Genomic DNA, 6,734 nt, shown 5'->3' with positions numbered 1-6,734 from the left:
CAGGTAATCGATAAGTAATAAATATTAAATTTATATAACAGAAACAATGGATAAATTTATGTGCATACAAAATATATTTACCTAATACATTTAGAAGTATATAATATATAATAAACATGTAAAAAAGTACAATAAAATAACATCTCATAAGCAAACTTATTTATTAATCTCGCTGTGTTACCCAGGCTGGAGTGCAATGGCAAAATGTTGTTGACTCATTGCAGCCTCCGTCTCCCGGGTTCAAGCAATTCTCCTGCCTCAGCCTCTGGAGTAGCTGGGATTACAGGTGCCCGCCACCACGTCCGGCTAATTTTTGTATTTTTAGTAGACATGGGGTTTCGCCATGTTGGCCAGGCTGGTCTTGAACTCCCGACATCAGGTGATTCACCCGCCTCAGCTTCCCAAATTGCTGGGATTACAGGAGTGAGCCATCATGCCCAGCCCAGGGCTACACACTTTAAACAACCAGATCTCGCAATAACTCCCTCAGTCACTGTCACCAAGAGGATGATGCTAAACCATTCATGAAGGATTCACCCCCAAGATCCGATCAACTCCCACCAGACCCCACCTTCAATAATGGGGATTACCATTCGACATGAGATTTCGGTGGGAACATAGATCCAAACCTTATCAGGGGAGTAGAGGAATAGTCACGCCTTCATCTAGCTTTGTCAATCTGCATTTTTACCTCAGAGGAAGCAATCAGATATGCATTTGTTTCAGGTGAGCAGAGGGATGACTTGGGGTTCGCTCCTTTGTCTCGCACCTGTGAAGATAAACTATCAATTTACGTTGTCAGGGTAAAATTCAACAGAACCGTTTTAGGGTAAAGATCTTGCAGCCCACAAGGAATCCCTAGAGGGCAAATTATGAGGGAAGTATGTAGCTTTATCTTTGTAAATATCTTATTTAGGGATAAACTGGGAGGCAGGTTTGCCTGATGCAGTTCCCAGCTTGACTTTTACCTTTGGCTTAGTAATTTTGGAGTCCTGAGATTTATTTTCCTTTTACACCTGCCTTGTATTTCAACAAAACCATATCACAATTAGGCTCCTTTTAAAAATTCTTGCTGATGTGCTCTGTGAACTTTAATGATTGTTTTCCAGGGAAAATGGCAGAACTAAGAACAATTGTCACACAGTCTCTTATCTGAAACCCTTAGTGCCAGATGTGTTTTAAATTCACACTTTTTCCTGATTTTAGAAATGAAATTAGGTGCATGTGCCATGTATTATATAGAGCCCAGCAAGGGACTGGGAAACACCTGATAACTAAACTCATTTTTTCTGAGTGAAACTTTTTATTACTCCCAGTAAGAGAAACACTAAACCGTCTTATGTTAGTTTAGTTCAGGTTTTACCTCCAAGTGAGCTTTTAAAAATTATTTTTCTGGAGCTTTTTGGATTTCAAAACTGCAGACGTAAGTTTATGGAGCTTTATTAGCATTCCATATTTGATGATTTGCCACTGTAAACAATTTCTACAATCAAAGATGAGAGATGGGAACAAGTGAAGGAACATAGAGCCATCTCTGGTGTGTCTGCCTTTTTTTTTTTTTTTAATCAGAAAAGCAAAGACCAAAAATATCTCAACAAACCTCTCCAGTAGATTTTAAGTTATGGCTCATGGCTTGAACTGCAGAGTGTTTACAAATTGTAGACACACACACAGACACAGAGTTTTTTTCTGTTTGTTTGTTTGTTTTTTTAACAGATCAAAGATGTCTTTGTGACATTATATATGTTTATACTTCCTGACTTTATGGACACTGTGTAAGTCCCAGGTAATCCCAAGCTACAGATGAGTCTAAGAAAGGACGTAAAGGAAAACACAAAATAGTGCCTAGGACTTAAGGACAGGAACTCAGTTAGACCCTCATGTTGAGCCTGAGCTTGATCTCTTACGTACCATTTCTGTTTGATAATAAAGCGTCCAATGTCAGGCTGGGTACAGTGGCTCATGCCTGTAATTCCAGCACTTTGGGAGGCCGAGGCGGGCAGATCACAAGATCAGGAGTTTGAGACCAGCCTGGCCAACATGGTGAAACTAAAAATACAAAAATTAGCAGGGCGTGATGGCAGGTGCCTGTAATCCCAGCTACTTGGGAGGCTGAGGCAGGAAAATCGCTTGAAACCAGAAGGCAGAGGTTGCAGAGAGCCAAGATTGCACCACTGCACTCCAGCCTGGGCAAAAGAGTGAAACTCCATCTCAAAAATAATAATAATAATCTTAATAAAATAAATAAATAAAGCACCCAACCTTATAGCTAGGTGAGTATCCAACACCCAGCCCATGATCGAAATCTCAGGCTATGCAATCACCTGACATCCCATGGTTAGGTGCTCATTCTTTACCAAGGCCTGGTCCCAAACCTGTTCAAAAGAAGAATCATTAACTACAGAAGAGAGGATAGATTTATTTCAAAATCTTACACATCTGTGTAGTGTTTTTATTTTTTCCTATTGTTGCTTGCCAGATGCTCTGTAGAGCATCCCTATTTGCCATGGACAGTTTGACAATCTATGGGTCTGCTGGATCATAAGCCCCAAGTGGTGGATTAGCTTAACCTGCAGTCTGAACTCACTCTCTTTTGTTCTTCTCACTTGAAATCTACAGGTAATTCTGTAAATGAGTCAAAGTCACACACTGAAATGTGGTATGTGTTGCTTCCAAAATCTAAAAGACTTTTACTATTGTGGATAAATAGTAAAGTATATTTTCTCATTTAAGAATATAATTGACTTATCTAAATGCAAAACCGATGTATTGTGGGGTTTATAATATTTGTAGAAATAAAATGTGTGGCAGCAATAACACAAATGACTGAAGTTATACATGATAGCACATTACTGTAAGGCTCTCACATTTTACATGAAGAATTATTATTAGAAGATATATTGTGAGGAATTAAAGAAGCATTTTGTTGACATGGGGAAAAAAGTACAGAAATGCCCAAGAAATTTAATGCCAAAGAAATAAGAGGCCAAGAGTTGAGATAAAGTGCAATACTAAGTGTATGCCATCCAAAAGAAAGATGAAAAAGAGGAACAAAACAATAAAGAACAGATTGGACAAATAGAGAACAAACAGCAAGATGCAAGACACTAATTCAACTATGTTAAAAATTGCATTAAATACAAATAAATAGTAGAATTAAAACAGAGATTGTCCAACTGTATATAACATCAGGGCCTAAATATAGGCTCACTACAAGATCTCAATGTAATTATGTGGTCTGTAAAAATATAAATGGGCCAGGCTTGGTGGCTCATGACTCTAATCCCAGCACTTTGGGAAGTTGAGGTGGGTGGATCACTTCAGGTCAGGAGTTCGAGACCAGCCTGGCCAACATGGTGAAACCCTGTCTCTACTAAAAATATAAAATTAGCTGGGTGTGATGGCATGTGCCTGTAATCCCAGCTACCTGGGAGTCTGAGGCAGGAGAATCAGTTGAACTTGGGAGGCGGAGGCTGCAGTGAGCCAAGATCATGCCATTGTACTCCAGCCTGGGCAAAAAGAGCGAAACTCCGTCTCAAAAATAAATAAATAAATAAATAAATAAACAAACACCAACAAAAAAAGGGACTCCTGTAAATATACCAAAAAAAAGCAGGTCATTTAAAAGTAAAATGTCAAAACATTTTAAACTATGAGATAATGCAGGTATTATAACATCTGAGGGTCTATGTTACTATCAGAAAAAAATACTTCAAAATAAGAAATATTAAAACAGGACATATCATGATGATACAAAGTTCAAGAATATGTTTTCATCCAGAAGACACAACAATCCTAAATATACATATATGAATGCAAAACTTCAAAATACACAAATGTCAAATTGACAGAACATAAAGGAGAAATAGACAAATCCCTAATTATAGTTGGAGATTTCAGCATTCCATGCTCAGTAATTGACAGAACACTAAGGTAGAAAACAAGAAAGGGTATAGCTAATGTGAACAACTATCAGCCAAATCAACTTAATTGACATTTGTAAAAATACTCCTCCCAATTATAGTAGAGTATACATCCTTTTAAAGTGTACATGGGACACTCGCAAGGTACAGCATATGCTGGAAGATAAAACAAGCTTTAATACGTTTTTAATAAGTAAAATTATAAAGAAGGTGTTCTTCGATTACAATAGAATTAAAATAGAAATTATTAACAAAAATATCTGTGAAATCTCTAAATACTGAAAATTAAGACAACACACTTCATATTGACACGTGGATCAAATAATAAATCTCATGGCATATGAGAAAATATTTTGAACTGAATGAAAATAAAGACACAACAAATAATTTGGAAGATACAAAGCAGTGCTTATAAGAAAGTGTATAACTACATGCTTATGTACATAGGAAGAAATGCCTATAATCAATAGTCTACATGTGAACCTTAAGAAGCTGGAAAATAAGAAGGAAATTAAACCTGAAGTAACTAAGAAGTAAGGGAATAATAAAGATAAGAGTGAAATTTGGTGAGACAGAAAACATACAACCAAAAGAGAAAATCAATGCAACAATATATATATTTTTCGAAAAGATCCATAAAATTACTGAAACTTTTGCTTAAATGATAAAACAGGAGACAAATTACCAATAGTAGGGTTGAAAGAAGGTAACATGATTAGAGATCCTGTAGACATACATAGGTAGTAAGAAACTACTATGAGTACTTTAATGGCAAAAACTTTGAGAATATAGAGGAAAAATTACTGAAAGACACCAATACAAATATTTATTCACAAGGAATGGAACAAACCTGAGGGCTCTATATCACTAAGTAAATTAGATTTATAATTAAAAGTTTTCCCATAAAAATTCCAGGCCTAGATGACATCAATGGTGGATTCAAATATTTAAGTAACAAGTATTACAGATGTTGTATAATTTTGTTCAGAAAAGCAAAAAAAGGGGAAAACTTTTCAACTTTATAATTTGATAATTACCATAATAATAAAACTATAGCAAACATTATAAAAATGAAAAAGCAGATCAAATTTCTTCAAGAATATGGATTCAAAAATCTGTAGACTATTGAATTCAATATATTGACATATCAAAAGTGAAGAAGAATATCACAAAATTTGATTACTATTCATTAAAGACATTCTTATCAACTAGGAATAAAGGAAAATGTACTTAAGATGATGAGAACATGGAAGAAAAACCTGCAGTTAACTTTATCCTTTATGGGGAAAGACCGACTACTTTCTCCCTAAGATTAGGGGAAAGTCAAGGATGTCTGTTATTGTCACTTTTGCTCAAGATTACATTGCATATTTAAAGCAAGTATAAATAGAAAAAAAAGAGAAATAAATAAAAACCCCTAAATATTAGTAATGAAAATATCTCTTTTATTCTGAAACAATATGGCATTGTATATAGACATTTTAAGTTATATACATGTGACTGTAACAAGGTTAAAGAATACCAAAATCAATTACATATGGATATACACACAGCAATAATACAGGTAGATACATACACACACACACACAGAAAATTAATGAAGGAAAGGAATATGGAACCTTAAAAGATAAATACCATATGCAATAGCATAAAAACTTAAAATACTTAGGAATAATTCTAATGATATATATGCTTATATAATTATAATAACACATATGCCTTAATTATCCACTGTAAAATCATTTTTTTTTCTGGAGGAACTTAGAAGATTTAGTAAATTGAGATATTCACTATGTCCAACAATTGGAAACTTCTCATTATCAAAATATAAATTCTCCCTAAAATTATCTACTGAATTTTACATAATCCTAATATAAAACCTAGAACGGTTTGTAAAGACAAATTACAAAATTATTTTGATGTGAAAATGCCAGTATTTTAGAATAGCCAAGACGTTTCTGAGGAACAAAGATAGACTTAAACTACATTATTTTAATACTTACTGTAAAGCTAAAGTAACAAAGATCACGTATTGATGTAAATATAAATATATAGATCAATTTATCAAATCACACAGTCCTGATTTCTCCACACCTGTATGGTTCAACAAAGATACCAATCTAATTAATTGAAGAGATGCTAATCTTACCAACAAATAGAATTGGAACAGTGGACATTCACATGGAGAAAATGAACTGCAACCCTTATATAACACCATACAAAAATTTAATTTACAGTATATTATACAGCTTAACATAAAAGCTAAAATGGTATTTCTTGTGGAAAACATAGAAGAAAAATTCTACAATCTTGGGGTATATATAATGATTTATTCGTTTTGTCACAAAAGCATGAATCATCAACCAAAACAATGAGAAACTGAACTTGAAAAATATGAAAATCTGCTCAAGACAGTGTTAGCAAATGAAAATGCAAGCAATAGACTGAAAAAATACCTGTGTGCATCAAATAACTTGTACCCATAATACAAAAATTTTAAAAGGACATATTAAACTCAATAATGTGAAAGCAAACAATTCAATAAAAAAGATTTAAACAGAAACTTGATCAAATAAGACACAAAAGGCCAATAAGTCCATGAAAAAATGCTTACCATAATAATCAGTCCTAAAAAGGCACATTATATCTAGAGTAAGAATTGACTACATACTAGCTAGAATTGCTAATATTTAAGAAAAACTTACAATACAAATTGCTCGAGGAAATTTGCAGAAACAAACTCTTCCCCATTGCTGGCAGGAATGCAAGATGGTGCAACTTTGAAAAATGCTTTGGTAGATTCTTATGAGG

Source organism: Pan troglodytes, chromosome 18, assembly GCF_028858775.2.
Source record: "Pan troglodytes isolate AG18354 chromosome 18, NHGRI_mPanTro3-v2.0_pri, whole genome shotgun sequence".
Taxonomy (NCBI): domain Eukaryota; kingdom Metazoa; phylum Chordata; class Mammalia; order Primates; family Hominidae; genus Pan; species Pan troglodytes.
This window is presented reverse-complemented; position numbering follows the sequence as displayed.